General features: G+C 37.7%; 1 protein-coding gene across 1 annotated transcript in view; it reads right to left on the bottom strand.

The window, feature by feature from the left end:
• Nucleotides 1-16,769, bottom strand: part of LOC129143146 (uncharacterized) — a 676,792-nt gene that overhangs the window by 518,468 nt on the left and 141,555 nt on the right. The window contains exon 2 of the transcript XR_010149088.1: nucleotides 3,781-3,887. The gene's annotated coding sequence lies outside the window, so the exon portion shown is untranslated. The remainder of the gene's footprint in view (nucleotides 1-3,780; nucleotides 3,888-16,769) is intronic.

Raw genomic sequence — 16,769 nt, forward strand, 5'->3', positions numbered from 1 at the left:
TTCTCAGTAAACTATCGCAAGGACAAAAATCCAAACACTGCATGTTCTCACTCATAGATGGGAATTGAAGAATGAGAACACATGGGCACAGGAAGGGGAACATCACACTCTGGGGACTGTCCTGGGGTGGGGGGAGGGAGGAGGGATAGCATTAGGAGATATACCTAATGCTAAATGACGAGTTAATTGGTGCAGCACACCAGCATGGCACATGTATACATATGTAACTAACCTGCACATTGTGCACATGTATCCTAAAACTTAAAGTATAATAAAAGAAAAAAACCATTTCACCAGAAACTATGAAGTAAAGATGACTTTTCTAACTATCCAACATGTTCTTAATTCTATTAATAGCCGTCTCTCTTTCAATTCAATTCAAACTGATTAATCTATTACCATTAAACTGGATGGCTGCTGAGTAACAGGCACTGGGATCTGGAATACACATGAGCTTTTCCTCATGGAGTTTATGTTCCAGCATGAAAGAAATAATTAAAAAACATGGAGAGGGTAATGAAAGGTCATATAATATGACAGTGTACAGTAAGGAGATCAAGGAATAATCTTCTTGGGAAGTAAAATTTAAGCTGAGATTTGAAGAATATGTAAGAAGTAGCCAAGCCAGGAGACTCAGGCATATCTGCCACATAATCTGAAATGGAACTGAACTAAAGCAGCACATCTGGCTAGAGTATAAAAATACAAGAAGGAGGCATTTTTTACAAATCTAAAAAGGGAGGCAAGGGAATATTATTCTCTTTTCAACAACGTGTAAAGAGGTGAATAATATACTACCTGATATGGTTTGGCTCTGTTTCCCCACCCAAATTTCACGTTGAATTGTGATCCCAAGTGTTGGGTTGGATGGGGGGGGCTGGTGGGAGGTGACGGGATCTTGGGGGTGGTTTCTAATGGTGTAGCACCGTCTCCCTAATACTGTCTTTTGAGTGAGTTCTCATGAGATCTGATTGTTTAAAAGTATGTAGCACTTCCCCCTTAGCTCCTTCTCTCCTACTGCCATGGGAAGACATGTTTGCTTCCCCTTTGCCTTCCACCATGATTGTAAGTATACTGAGGCCTCACAGCCATGCCTCCTGTATAACCTGCAGAAATGTGAGTCAACTAAACCCCCTTTCTTCATAAAAGGTGTTATTTAGAGCAGAGTCAGAATGGACTGATACACTACCTCACCAGTACCAAAGTGTCTTCTGGAGAAAAAGGAAACACTATATTTGTTCAGAGAAGACCCTTGATTAACCACTTAGTATGAAAATAGAGTCACTGAAGGCAGAGGTGTTTGCAGTTCTGTTCTGCCTGAGACAGGGAGAAAGTTGGGTAATTTTTCTTCTTTCTCTTTTCTGTCTGGCCTCAAGGGTAAGAGATGAGAAGGAAAGGTGTGGAGAAGTAGTAAGGGACAAAGAGTGTCTTAATTTGCATTTCCCAAAAGCATAGGTCTCTTTTTTTTTTTCTCTCAGAGGTTTTGACGTGCTCTTAGACACAGGAGTTTTTCTGGGAGATGATCTCAGGAAGCAGAGTGGGGGAGTCAGGAGGGACGAACAGAAAAGGAAGAAAAGCCAATAAAGGGAGTGTTGTTGACCTAGTAGCTGTGATGGGTAATTATGTTCCATCCTGCTGGGGACCTCTGAGAAACCTGGAAGACTCTGCCTCAGACTGTCACTTTTACAGCTTCCCTCAGCCAAGCTTTTGCCTGCTTCTGCACACAGGCTTGGCAGTTTCCTAAGGTGCTGGAGACAGTCCTAAGGCAGAAAAGGTAACCACATGAAATCAAGTGCCATGATAAAATGTGGCATCGGATACAAAGAATCAACCAAATGATAAAATGCTGGGTACTATAGGGGAGCAAGGTTATGAGAACCCTCAAGTGTAAAGTGGAGAGACAACTTTTGGTAATTCAGAAGCCTAGTATACAATTTTCATCAGTTTGATTTGCTGCAATATAAACCTTGATCCACATCACACATCTCAGATTTATTCATGAAAATCTTCATCTCGCTCTTGCTCCCTGTCTTTCAAACACACATACATGTGTACATACATCTTACACTAAATCTCATGTCCTATAATGGGGAAATAGGATGCTTGGTGGAAATTAATTAAAGGCTTAAACTTTACATGTTGGCGACCTGAAGTAAATAAGATGACAGTCCCTGCCAGAGCTAGAACCTAGAGCTCACTTGACTCTGACAGCATACACACATCCTCCAAATTGGGACTTTTCAATAATCATAAAATTTTTGGATTCTCAGGGGGTATAGAATTGTGATATGATCTCCAGATTCATTGGGGCAAGAGACTTCAAGTGTTGTCTAGTTTTTATATGTTAAAAATTTGAACTCACACGTTCTTAATGAATTTTGAGGACAAATTCATAGGATCCAATCTGAATTTCTGGTTACAGGGCAGAGATTGAATTAGAATGGGGGTAAGAGTAGATATAGGGAGAAAAATTAGCAACTATGTTGCCATTGTCCCACTAAGAGGCAAAATCATTAAGGCCTGGCTATTGAAAGATAAGGGGACGAATGAGTGAAAATGGTAAGTATTTGAAGAAATAGGAAATTAAGGTGCAATTTCTTAAAATTGGAAATACTGATGAACGAAAATGTTTTAGGGAGAAGATATATTTAATTTGGAGCATGTTTGAATATTTTATGAGGGGAAATAAATGAATCTATACATACTGAGTGAGACTTACATGTTTGAAATTCAAAAAAGACATTGGGTTAGAGATAATAATGTGGAATAAGAATCACCTTCATAAACTTATCTAAAACTATGGGACTGGGTAACATCTTCTAGGATTAGACTGAGCTATGGAGAGAGAGAGAGAAATAGAGACAGAAAGTAAGGGGAAAAAACCCTAAAATCATAAATATATAAGGGCAGGGACAGGAGACATTAAAGAAGACTAAGAAGGCATATCCAGATATGTATAAAAAAAGCAAGATAATAAGCTCACAAAATTCAAGAGGAAAGAGTCTTTAGAAGGAGATTCTGAATGCTGTAGAGTGTTCAAATACAGTAAAGATGGAAATATGTCCATTTATTCTAACAATCTGGAGGGCAGGGTGACTCTGGTGAAGAGTGTTTTAGAAAGTTTAAATATAATAAAGACTGAAATATATCCATTGACTTTCAACCTGGAGAGCTGGATGACCTTGGTGGGGAGAATTTCAGCGTAGTGATCGAGTGAGACATACTGGAGTGAGTGAGAAATGAAGAAATGTAGACATCAAGGGGCAGAAACTGGTTAAAGAAATTTGGCTGAAGGGCTTTAGTTTGCACAAAAATCAAAGGAAGTAGGTATCATTCCTACCATCTTAGGGTTGGGCAAACTGAGTTTTATAGAGGTTTTATTGTCAAAAGCCACATAGTAAATACCAGAGCAAGAATTCAAAGATCTGCTGCCTTCAAAGATCCAAAATCTACGCTAGATTTACTTAAATTCAATTATACCACATCATCACATATCACATCAGATTAAAAATGTATATTGAAAAAAACATATACTGAAGATGAAGCCATTTTATCATATGTAAATGATCTCTCAGTGAAAATTAAACATTAATAATATATAGAAATAAACATGCAAAAAAATTAGCCTCACTAGTATCAAAGAAAAGCTAACCAAAAACATTAAGAAGAATGTATTTTTTTTTACATATTACTTTGACATAGATGTAAAAAGATGTAAATTGGTTTAGACATTATGAAGAACAGTATGGAGGTTTCCAAAGAAATTAAAAATAGTACTACCTTATGACTCAGCAATTCCTCTTCTGGTCAATCCCAAAGGAAATGAAATTACCATTTTAGAAAAATATCTGCCCTCTCGTGTTCTGATGTAGAAATAACCAAAGTGTCTGTTGATGGAATAATGAATAAAGAAACTGTGAGATAGATATTAGTGGATATACATACATACATATATGTGTATGTGTGTGCATATATATGTAGTTGACCCTTGAACAACATGGGTTTGAACTGTGAGGGTCCGCTTATACACAGACTTTTGTTTCAATAAAAGATACACTGAGTGTGCCTTCCTCTCCTGCCTCCCCTTCCACCTCCTCCACCTTTTTGACTCTGCCATCCCTCCTTCTCAGGTCCTCAACGTGAAAATGATTACAATGAAAACCTTGATGATGATCCACTTCCTTTTAATGAAGGGTAAATATGTTTTCTCCTGCTTATGATCTTCTAATAACATTTCCTGTTCTCTAGTTTATTGTGAGAATACAGTATATAATAGATATACAAAATATGTGTTATCAACTATTTATTTTACTGGTAAGGTAGTCAACAGTACTGTATTATTAGTTCAGTTTTTAGGGAGTCAAAAGCTAGAAGTGGATTTTTGACTGCAAGAGGAATCAGTGCCCCTAATCCCCCCTTTGCTCAAGGGTCAACTGTATGTATATACGTATATATCTATATGTATATATGTATATATAAATATATATACACAAATATATGTTTATATGTATATATACATATATACACACACACACATACACACACACTCACACACACATACTTATAGGAATATCATTCAGCCTTGACAAAGAAGGAGATCCTGCCACAACATGAATGAACCTGGAGGATATTATATTCAGTTAAATAAGCTGGACAGATAAGGAGGAATATTGCATAATCTCACTTACATGTGAAATATTAGAAGAAAAATCAAACAGTGAAATATACAGATGTAGAGAATAAATCAGTAGTCATCAGGGGTTGTGGGGAGGGGAGAAAATGAGGAGCTGTAGATCAGAGTATACAAAGTAGCAGGTACCTAAGATGAACAAGTCTAGAGATCTAATGTACAACATAAAGACTACAGGTCATAAAATTGTACTATATTTGGGATTCCTGTTAAATGAGTAGATTTTAGCTGCTCTTGCCACAAAAACAAAAATGAATAACTATGTGAGATGATGGATATGCTAATTTGCTTCACTATAGCAACCATTTCACTGTCTCTATATATCCCATAACATCATGTTGTATACCTTAAATATGCACAATAAATTTTTTAAAAAATGAATGGGTTAGAAAGGAGTTGTGAAGCATGTAATTTCTAACGTGCTTCTGGGAAAGTAATTGATATTCTCTCATGAGACTGTAAGCTCCTTTAGGGCAGTTTTCATGTCTTAATCATCTTTGTTTTTCCGCTTCCTTCTACAATTTCTGAAACAATATTCCCTTATGAAATATTTATTGTATTTTATTGAGTTGCACTGAATCAAATAAATAAGAATGTGAATTCTAGTTCTAAGATATGAATAATTGTAAAGTTATTTAAGTATACCTTGTGTATCATTCTTATTGTATGTGATTTATTTCTGAATTACTTCACTTCCGAGAAGCATATTTCTGTGAATGAAAAATTTATGTGTAATGTGTGTCTGCGAGTTTATGAGTGTGTATTATATGTGTTTTTGATTAATAGATCCAGTTAATTGAAAGCCAGTGAATTTTTCCTACTCCTCTCTAAATACTGTTTGATTAACAATTGCTCCTCAAGGAAAATTTTGCTTGTTATTTCCCCATTAAAGTTGGCTGGCTATAAACTGAGAAGTCAAAAGGTACTCTACAGCTTTAATTAGAGTGCCTGCTAAGTTGCTACAACAAAGGAACACAAAAATCTGGTGGCTCAAGCAAAATAGAATTTGTCTCTCATGTAAGAGTGGTCAGTCTATGGAGGAGAGGTGGCTCTGCTGTATAACATACAAAATATGTGTTATCGCTGCTTCATAAAGTTGTCTAGAGACTCAGGGGCCTTCTACCTTGCTGCTCTATTAATCCCTAAAGAAGTAATTCTCAAACTTTACATGCATCAGAATCTTCTGAAGATCATGTCAAAACAGATTGCTGAATCTACCCCTGGCGTTTCTGACTCAGTTGGTCTGGAATGGGGCCTGAAAACTTGCATTCTTAACAAACTTCCATGTGTCAGTGGGAATCGGCTGATGCTACTCGGGACTACATTTTATAAACCACTGTCCTAAAATGTTAGCTTGCGCTGCCTGGTCCAAGCTAATTACCAGCATGATCCTTCAGATTCAGTTTACGAAAAGGGGTAAAAAGAAAGAGAAATCTGCCCAGTTATTTTAGTGGAATGGCTTAGAAAAAAATATATGTATTTTTCTCATATTTCTTATTTGAGAACTTAGTCACAAGGCAGGAAAAAAATGGCAATTGAACTTAATTGCTGAGAAAATGGTAAATGTTGTCTCTAGCTGGGCAAATATATGTCCAAATAAAACTCAAAGGGTTCTATTACCAAAATAAGAAGAAAAAAAAAAAAAAAGAAAATATCAATGTTAGGAGTACTTTGGCAGGATTTGCTATAATGCCATAGATAAGCACAGTATAGAATTGCTAAGACCAAAAAGAAAAGTATCTATAGAACGACACGAGAATAACAATAGCAGTAATACTAATAGCCAAGATTTCAGTGCTTATTTTATTCAAGCTTTGTGCCAAACACTGTACATATGATATATTCCTTATTTTTCATGAGTATTCTATGAGGACATCATACAATGTCCTCCATCTCTCCAATTTTCAAGAGGAAACGTTAATTTATTACTGTAACTGTATTAGTTATTTGATTTTTAGATTTGCCTAACAATCCCAAAATGTACATAAAAATTACTCAACTTCTTAAGCACAATATTGGCTTGGCACAGTGGCTCATGCCTATAATCCCAGAACTTTGGGGGGCTTAGGTGGGCAGATCACTTGAGGCCAGGAGTTTGAGACCAGCTTGTTCAACATGGTGTGAAAATCCATCTCTACTTAAAATGCAAAAGACCAGCCTGTTCAACATGGTGAAAACCCATCTCTACTTAAAATGCAAAAAGTAGCCAGGCGTGGTGGCACAGGCCTGTGGTCCCAGCTACTCGTGTAGCTGAGGCATGAGAATTACTTGAATCTGGGAGGCTGAGATTGCAGTGAGTGGAGATTGCTCCACTGCACACCAGCCTGGGTGACAGAGTGAGACTCTGGCTCAAAAACATAAACAACAACCAAAAAAAGTGCAATACTTAAAATTATTTCAGTTCTACTTTAAATCTTTTGCAGTCTAGTTTATCTGTTATTCCTTTGCTAATTTATTATGTATAGATATAATCACTTAAAAAACTTATGATTAATATTAATAATAGCTAAAAAATATTGACTATTTATTACATGCCAGAATATTTTCTATTTTCTAAAAATGTATTCACATCCATCATGGCAGACAGAAGTCTGGACTAGACTGCAGCTCTGAGTCAGACCGACAGAGCAGCGTGTGGAAGCCCACATCATGAATTTTAGCTCCAGAACAACTGCAGTAATAAATCCAGGAAAGCCAAGATGAACCACAGACTCTCTGAAGAAAGTGGATTGTTCCTGCAGGACCCAGGAGACACCTCAAATACTCTGAGTGCCCAAATTGCAGAAGTGGGAAAGGGAGATCATCTGCCCCTGAACACACACCCCCACTGGGGAAACTGAAGGTCTAGTTTACGGGAGAAGATTCCGACCTTACCCGGAGCTGAGTCTATTTAGAGAGCCAAACGAAATACAGGGGTAGAGGAAGCAGCAGGAAAGGCCCTGAGAGCTTGCCGGGTCCCCAAGCAGTCCATTCCTGCCTGGCATCACAAGGATCATTTGGGAGGGTGGCCAACAGCGTGGGGGAAATGCCACAGGGAGCAGGAAGTCTCCAGCTGAACTTTGTCACAATTCGAACAGGTCGAGAAGCCTCCTGGCCAGAACTCGGGGAGGGTGTGAATCCTATGTCCAGGCTCCACAGGTGAGGGAAGAACTAAAGCCCTACTTTCTTATGCTGCTGAGAGGCGGGTAACCTGGGGCAAGTTCTCAGCTCTGCTTGCCCACTGCTGGAAACAGACTTGGTGTGTAAGTGGGGAGGGACATGGTAGGAGTGAGACCTGCCCTTCAGATTGCCTGGGAGCTAGGTGTGAGGCCTATGGCTGCCAGCTTTCCCCCACTTCCCTGACAACCTGCATGACTCAGCAGAGGCAGCCATAATCCTCCTAGGTACATAACTCCACTGACCTGGGAACCTCACCACCATCCCCCACGGCAGCCACAGCAAGACCCACCCAAGGAGAGTCTGAGCTCAGACAAGCCTAGCCCTCCCCCTACCTGATGTCCTTCCCTACCCACCCTGGTAGCTGAACACAAAGGGCATAGACTCTTGGGAGTTCTAGAGGCCTGCCCACTGCCGGTTCCTCTCCAGACTACCACAGCTGATGCTCTCCAGAAAGTGCCATCTCTTGGCAGGAGGCCAACCAGCACAAAAATAGTGCAGTAAACCATCAAAGCTAAGAATCGTCACAGAGTCCATTTCAGCCCCCCTGCCATCTCTACCAGAACTGGTGTGGGTACCCACGGCTGAGAGATCCACAGATGGTTCACATCACAGGACTCTGTGCAGACAACCACCAGTAGCAACCCAGAGCCTGGTAGACTTGCTAGGTCTCTAGACCCAGGAGAGAGAGAACAATCATTACAGTTCAACTCTCAGGAAGCCACATCCATAGGAAAAGGGAACACCCCCTGGGAAAAAAAATTCTGAACAACAGCCTTCAGCCCTAGACCTTCCCTCTGACAGAGGCTACCCAAATGAGAAGGAACGAGTAAACCAACTCTGATAATATGACAAAACAAAGCTCTTTAACACTCCCCCAAAACCATAGTAGCTCATCAGCAATAGATCCAAGCCAAGAAGAAATCTCCAATTTACCTGAAAAAGAATTTGGGAAGTTAGTTATTAAGCTAACCAGGGAGGCACCAGAGAAAGGTGAAGCCCAATGCAAGGAAAACCAAAAAATGATACAAGAAGTGAAGGGAGAAATATTCAATTAAATAGATAGCATAAATAAAAAACAATCACAATTTTAGGAAACATTGGACACACTTACAGACACAAAATTCTCTGGAAAGCTGCAGCAATAGAATTGAACAAGTAAAAGAAAGAAATTCAGAGCTTGAAGACAAGTTCTTTGAATTAATTCAATCCAACAAAGACAAAGAAAAAGAAAAAGAAAATATGAACGAAGCCTCTAAGAAGGCTGGGATTATGTTAATGATCAAACCCAAGAATAATCAGCATTCCTGAGGAAGAAGAGAAATCTAAAAGTTTGGAAAACATATTTGGGGGAATAACTGAGAAAAACTTCCCCAGACTTGCTAGAGACCTAGACATCCAAATACAAGAAGCACAAAAAACACCTGGGAGATTCACCACAAAAAGATTATTGCCTAGGCACATTGTCATCAGGTAATCTAAAGTTAAGATGTAGGAACGAATCTTAAGAGCTGTGAGTCAAAAGCACCAGATAACCTATAAAGAAAACCTATCAGATTAACAGCAGATTTCTCAGCAGAAAACCTGCAAGCTAGAAGGGTTTGGGGTCCTATTTTCAGCCTCCTCAAACAAAACAATTACCAGCCAAGAATTTTGTATCTAGTGACATTAAGCATCAATATGAAGGAAAGATATAGTCTTTTTCAGACAAACAAATGCTGAGAGAATTCACCACTACCAGGCCACCACTAAAAGAACTGTTAAAAAGGAGCTCTAAGTCTTGAAACAAATCCTGGAAATACATGAAAACAGAATCTCTTTAAAGCATAAATCTCACAGGACTTAAAAATACAGTTTTAAAAACAAAAACAAAAAACCAAGGTACACAGACAACAAATAGCATGATGAATGGAATGGTATGTCACATCTCAATAATAACATTGAATGCAAATGGCCTAAATGCTCCACTTAAAAGATACAGAACCTTAGAATGGATGAGAATTCACCAACCAACTATCTGCTGCCTTTGAGAGACTCGCATAACACATAAGGACTCACATAAACTTAAAGTGAAGGGTGGAAAAAGGCATTTCATGCAAATGGACACCAAAAGCCAGCAGGACTAGCTAGTCTTATATCAGACAAAACAAACTTTAAAGCAACAACAGTTAAAAAGGATAAAGAAGAATATTATATAATGGTAAAAGGCCTTGTTCAACAGAAAAATACCACAATCCTAAACATATATGCACCTAACACTGGAGCTGTCAAACTAATAGAACGTTTCCTAGTAGACCTAAGAAATGAGATAGACATCAACACAATCATAGCAGGGGACTTCAACACTCCACTGACAGCACAGACAGGTCATCAAAACAAAAAGTCAACAAAGAAACAATGGATTTAAACTATACCTTGGAACAAATGGACTTAACAGATAGATACAGAACATTCCATTCAACCACCACAGACTACACATTCTCTTTAACAGTGCATGGAACTTTCTCTAGGATAGACCATATGACAGGCCATAAAACAAGCCTCAATAAATTTAAGAAAATTGAAATTATATTAACTCTCAGACCACAGTGGAATAAAACTGGAAATCAACTCCAAAAGGAAACTTCAACAGCATGCAAATACATGGAAATTAAATAAACTGCTTCTGAATGACCATTGGGTCAAAAACGAAATCAAGATGGGAATTAAAAAATTCTTCTAACTGAACAACAATAGTGACACAACCTTTCAAAACCTCTGGGACACAGCAAAGGTGGTGCTAAGAGGAAAGTTCATAGCCCTAAATGCCTACATCAAAAAGACTGAAAGAGCACAAACTGACAATCTAAGGTCACATCTCAAGGAACTAGAGAAACAAGAACAAACCAAACCCAAACCCAGCAGAGGAAAGGAAATAACCAAGATCAGAGTGGAACTAAATGAAATTAGAACAAAAAAAAAATGAAAGATAAATGAAACAAAAAGCTCGTTCTTTGAAAGATAAATGAAATTGATAGACCATTAGCAAGATTAACCAAGAAAAGATGAGAGAAAATCCAAACAACCTCAATAAAAAATGAAATGGGAGATATTACAACTGACACCACTGAAATACAAATGATCATTCGTGGCTACTATGAACATCTTTACTCACATAAACTAGAAAACCTAGAAGAGATAGATAAATTCCTGGAAAGATACAACCCTCCTAGTTTAAATCATGAAGAATTAGATACCCTGAACAGACAGATTACAAGCAGCAAGATTAAAATGGTAATTAAAAAATTACCAACAGAAAAAGTCCAGGACCAGACAGATTCACAACAGAATTCTATCAGACCTTTAAAGAATTGGTACCAATACTATTGACACTATTCCACAACATGGAGAAAGATAGAACCCTCCCTAATTCATTCTATGAAGCCAGCATTACTCTAATACCAAAACCAGGAAAGGACATAACCAAAAAAGAAAACTACAGATCAATATCCCTGAAGACCATAGATGCAAAAATCCCTAACAAAATACTAGCTAACTAAGTCCAACAACATGTCAAAAAGATAATCCACCATGATCAAGTGGGTTTCATACCAGGGATGCAGGGTTGGTTTAACATACTCAAGTCAATAAATGTGATACACAACATAAACAGAATTAAAAACAAAAATCACATGATCATCTCAATAGAGACAATTGCAAATTGCGGAACCAACCCAAATGCCCATCAGTCAATGAGTGGATAAAGAAACTGTGGTGTACATATACGATGAAATACTACTCAGCCATAGAAAATAATGAATGAACGGCAGTTGCAGTGACCTGGATGAGATTAGATTGGAGGCTATTATTCCAAGTAAAGTAACTCAGGAATGAAAAACCAAGCATTGTATGTTCTCACTGATATGTGGAAGCTAAGCTATGAGGATGCGAAGGCATAAGAATGATACAATGGTCTTTGGAGACTTGACAGGAAGGGTGGGAGTGGGGCAAAGAATAAAAGACTACAGATAAGGTGCCGTGTATACTGCTTGGGTGATGGGTGCACCAAAATCTCAGAAATCGCCACTGAAGAACTTACTCATGTAACTGAATATCACGTTTACCCCAATAACCTATGGAAAATTTTTTTTTAAAAAGTATTAACCTATAAATTTATGATACTATTGGGAAACCACACTATCAGGTAGGCACTTTAATTATCTTCATTTATTCAATGAGATAACTTTGAACAAACCTATTCAAAGTCCCAGAGCTCACAGAAATTGTTCTGTGCTCTTAACCACTATGAAACTAATCTGTAAGTTATTATTGTATTATAAAGAGTAATGAAATAAATATTAAAATGCTGTAACTAGACAGTGAAGAAATGTTGCATGATTTTTCCATCATATAAAATATATATAAAACATATTTTTCACTTTGATAAAATTTTCATGAAATGCATATTTTGAGACACATTACTAGGGAGTCATAATGGAGCTCAATGGAACTAAAATGGGTCTCCAAATGAGTAGACAGTATCCATCTGGTCTGTTACCATTTCTAAAATGTATGTGCTTTTGTTGCACATTAGCATAAGCCCACTAAAATCATTCGCACTTTAGTCATTGAAGTTTTAATGAAATAACACATGGAACTCAAAAGCGTTGTCTATATTCTCTGTTTCAATTCCTTGCCTTTCATTCTCTTTCTTTATCTCTCTCTTCCTCTCTCTCACTGACATTTTAATGAAAGAACACATGGAACTCAAAAGCATTGTCTGTATTCTCTGTTTCAATTCCTTGCCTTTCATTCTCTCTCTCTTTCTCTCTCTCATTGAAGTTTTAATGAAAGAACACATGGAACTCAAAAGCGTTGTCTATATATTCTCTGTTTCATTCTCTCTCTCTCTCTCTCTCTCTCTGTCCCCTCGCCACCCCCCTTTGAGAGACAGTCACCCAGGCTGGAATGTAGTGGCAGGATCTTGGCTCACTGTAACCTCAGTCTCCTAGGTTCAAGTGATTGATTCTCATGCCTTAGCCTCCTGAGTAGCTGGGATTAACAGGCATGCACCACCCACACGGTAATTTTTGTATTTTTAGCAGAGATGGGGTTTCATCATGCTGCCCAGGCTGTTCTCAAATTCCTAGCCTCAAATGAGCCTCCTGCCTCAGCCTCCCAAAGTGCTGGGATTACAGGTGTGAGCCACCATGCCTGGTCTCTCATTCTCTCTTGATCTCACTCATTCCAGTAAGGCTTTTATTTTGTTTTGTTTAACAAGGAATAGCATTTAATAAAGAGACTGGACATACTAGGATTTGAGTTATACTTAGTTATTCCAGAGCTATATGATTTTAACAGGTTAACCTATTGAAATGTCAATTCTTTATCTGATAAATAATAATAGTCAAAATATAAATAGTACCTGTTATGAAATATGCATTGTCCTCAGCAATTAATGGAGATTAATCCAAATTCTCACAACAAACATATGGAGTAGGTTTGTTATAAACACAAAGGGGTTAAATAAACTGATTGAGGTCCCATAGTAAGTAAAAAGCAGAGCATGGACCTGAATCCAGGTGTTCTGCCCCAAGGGTCCTTTATCATTTTTTAAAAAATCATAGATTGACAGAACATTGCAATGTTTGTACAAAGAGGTCTATTCACCCAGCTTCCCCCATGGTCACAGGTTATGTAAGTATAATAAATATCTAAACCAGGAAATTGATCCTCATATATTTATATGTTTAAAATATGTATGTATGTATGTATGTGTGTGTGTGTGTATATATATATATATATATATGTATTTATTTTATTTATTTATTTTTTTGAGACAGAGTCTCGCTCTGTTGCCCAGGCTAGAGTGCAGTGGCGAGATCTGGGCTCACTGTAACCTCTGCTTCTCAGGTTCAAGCGATTCTCCTGCCTCAACTTCCCGAGTAGATGGGATTACAGGCGAGTGCCACTACACCCAGCTAATTTTTTGTATTTTTAGTGGAGGCAGGGTTTCACTGTGTTAGCCAGGATGGTCTCGATCTCCTAACCTCATGATCCGCCAGCCTTGGCCTCCCAAAGTGCTGGGATTACAGGCATGAGCCACTGTGCCTGGCCTAAAATATATATGTTTAAATATATGTATATAATGCATATATGTCATTTTTATTACACACTTTTTTTATGTTGTCATCACTGTAATAAAGATAAATATTCCATCACCACAAAAATCATTTTTGCCATTCCTATGTACTCAAACTGCACCATCTCTAGCCCCTTCCATTCAGGCTTTTGCTTCACAGCACTGAGACTGTTCTTGTCAAGGTTACTCATAAATCCATTAGTCAAGTCCCCATGTTATTCAGGCAGCCATCAGCATTGGACATGGTGAATCACTTCCTCCACTGAAGCCATTTTTTCTCTTGTCTTCTGGCTCACCATTCTCTTGGTTCTCCCCCAACCTCATATGCTCTCATATGCTCTTGGTTCTCCTCCAACCTCATATGCTGTCAGTGTCTTTTGCTGGTTTCTCTTCCTCTCTTCTGAATCCTGACACCTTTATATGAACTCATTTCTCAGACCTCTATTCTTTTCTTCCTCTTTTTGCTTTACACTTACTCCCAAGATCTTAAATACAATACGATTTCTAATGTGTATCACTAATTTTGGGTTCTTCCAAAGACTTTATTCATTTACCCAATTGTTCACTAGACAACTCACTCGAATCTAACATTCCATTATCAAGTTAACATTTCCAGAAACAAACTCCTGATTTATCCTTCCCACATCTACTGTTTATGACAGTTTACTCATTTTAATGAATACTCTATTCTTCCAGTGGTTTAACTCCAAAGCATGTGCTTTTAATCACGCTCTACTGCAATTTTCATAGATCTCCTCCACAAAAACAAGTACATAAGTAAATAAACAAATAGTGAGAGAATTACATCAGTTTAAATGTACCTTGATCTCTTTCTACTCCAAAAACTGACAATAAAGAAATATATTTTGGCTGGGCACGGTGGCTCACGCCTGTAACCCCAGCACTTTGAGAGGCCAAGGTGGGCGGATTGCCTGAAGTCAGGAGTTTGAGACCAGCTTGGACAACATGGTGAAACCCCCGTCTCTACTAAATATGCAAAAAAATGAGCCAGGCACGGTGGCAGGCGCCTGTAATCTCAGCTACTCGGGAGGCTCAAGCACAAGAATAGCTTGAACCCAGGAGGTGGAGGTTGCAGTGAGCCGAGATAGCACCAATGCACTCCAGCCTGGGTGACAGAGCAAGACTTTGTCTCCAAAAAAAAAAAAAAAAAAGAAAGAAAAGAAAAAAAGAAATATATTTTCTGGTTAAATTAAAATCTTCTATCTACCCAAACCATTTCAAAATAAACTCAATGTGCCAGTTAAACTCATGATTCAAAAACAATATCTTTGTGTCAAAAGGCAAGCAGAAAATGTAACCAGTTGTCTCAGGTTGACATTTCACATTTCAATCTATTTCCATAACAATGCAAGTTACTTGAAAGCAGAGACTGTGTTTTCCTCATATACAGATTCCCAGCAGCTAGTAAAGTGCCTCACACATGACAGGCACACAATAAATATTGATCAAATAAATAAAAAATAATTACAACTAAAAGAAAATAGATTTGAGGGTAAAAAAAAGCAGTGGTTAATGCCATATGCTGCATAAATACGTTAATAAATTCCATCTTACAAAATTGATATGCAGATAATATTTTTGATAATACAAGAGTAATCAGCTTGTAATTTCTTCATTCCTTAAATTTATTAATAAATTAAATGTATTAATTTCCAGTATCTACTATACCACTGCACAAATAATGGGATTATAATAGTACCACAAAATCTAACAACTTTAATGGAATGTTTTAGTGATAATTCAATTGTGAGGTATTGGTCATAACCAAGTATATGCCACAACTCAAACATCCACACGTATAAATTGATACCTGTTGATATACATACACAGCTGCTTTCTATGAGCTGATGGGAATTACTTTGGGTTTAGTTGTTTCTGTAGTTAAGAGTAAAGGTTTAAGGATAGAGCATCAGTTGCTTTACACCTCTTGTTTTTCTCTTCACTGTCAATGGCACACTTTGGCACAGTTAATGTCAGGCTTTGTAATATTTCTCTGACTTTTCTCACTGCCATATTTGGCATAAATAAAGTGCCCCACTTAGGTGAGAGTTTTCCCTACTCAGCATCATGTTGAGTGCTTTACAGATTTGTTGTGCTCAAAATGATTAAGAATGAATGCAAGTGAGCTGTAGATAAGAGGAGGAATAATGCGGCTCCCACACAGTCACTGGCACTGGCATACGTTGAATACATAGGAGCATCTTCATTGAAAAAATGATGCTACTTGCCGAGTGTTTCGGTTGATTTACACAGACAGTACAATATAGTGTCTTTGATGTCCAGTAGCATGAAAACCATATGTATAAGTCTGAGTATAATGAGCTGTCTGTTAAATTCTATATATAACATATTTGCATTTTATTCAGGATCATCAAATGGGGAAATCAAAGTACAATCACCTTGTTTTTTCCTGTAGGTTGAAAGCACTACAAATTAAATGACTCTGCCAAGTTCCCAACAGGAGGAGAGAAAAAAAATCAGCTTTGCTGTTTGTTGTTAAATGTCAGCAAAAGTCAGATTTTAAAAATGTTTTTTAAAAAATTTAAGCTCTAAGGTCAATGATCTCTTGTATTAATAAAGGATTTCATCCAGAGGAAAAGAGCAAAGATGAAATGTGCATGTGGATTCATAATCAACTTGAAACACTAAGGAGGCAACTCAATCCCAATTAAATAAAAAATATTTGCCCAAAGCTTTCTTGAAGTTTTCTCAAATCCTTCTTAGTACAAGTTGTTCCTATTAAAAGTACTTTAAATTGGATTCTTAATAATAAACCATAGA

This window comes from Pan troglodytes, chromosome 12 (assembly GCF_028858775.2).
Source record: "Pan troglodytes isolate AG18354 chromosome 12, NHGRI_mPanTro3-v2.0_pri, whole genome shotgun sequence".
Classification (NCBI taxonomy): domain Eukaryota; kingdom Metazoa; phylum Chordata; class Mammalia; order Primates; family Hominidae; genus Pan; species Pan troglodytes.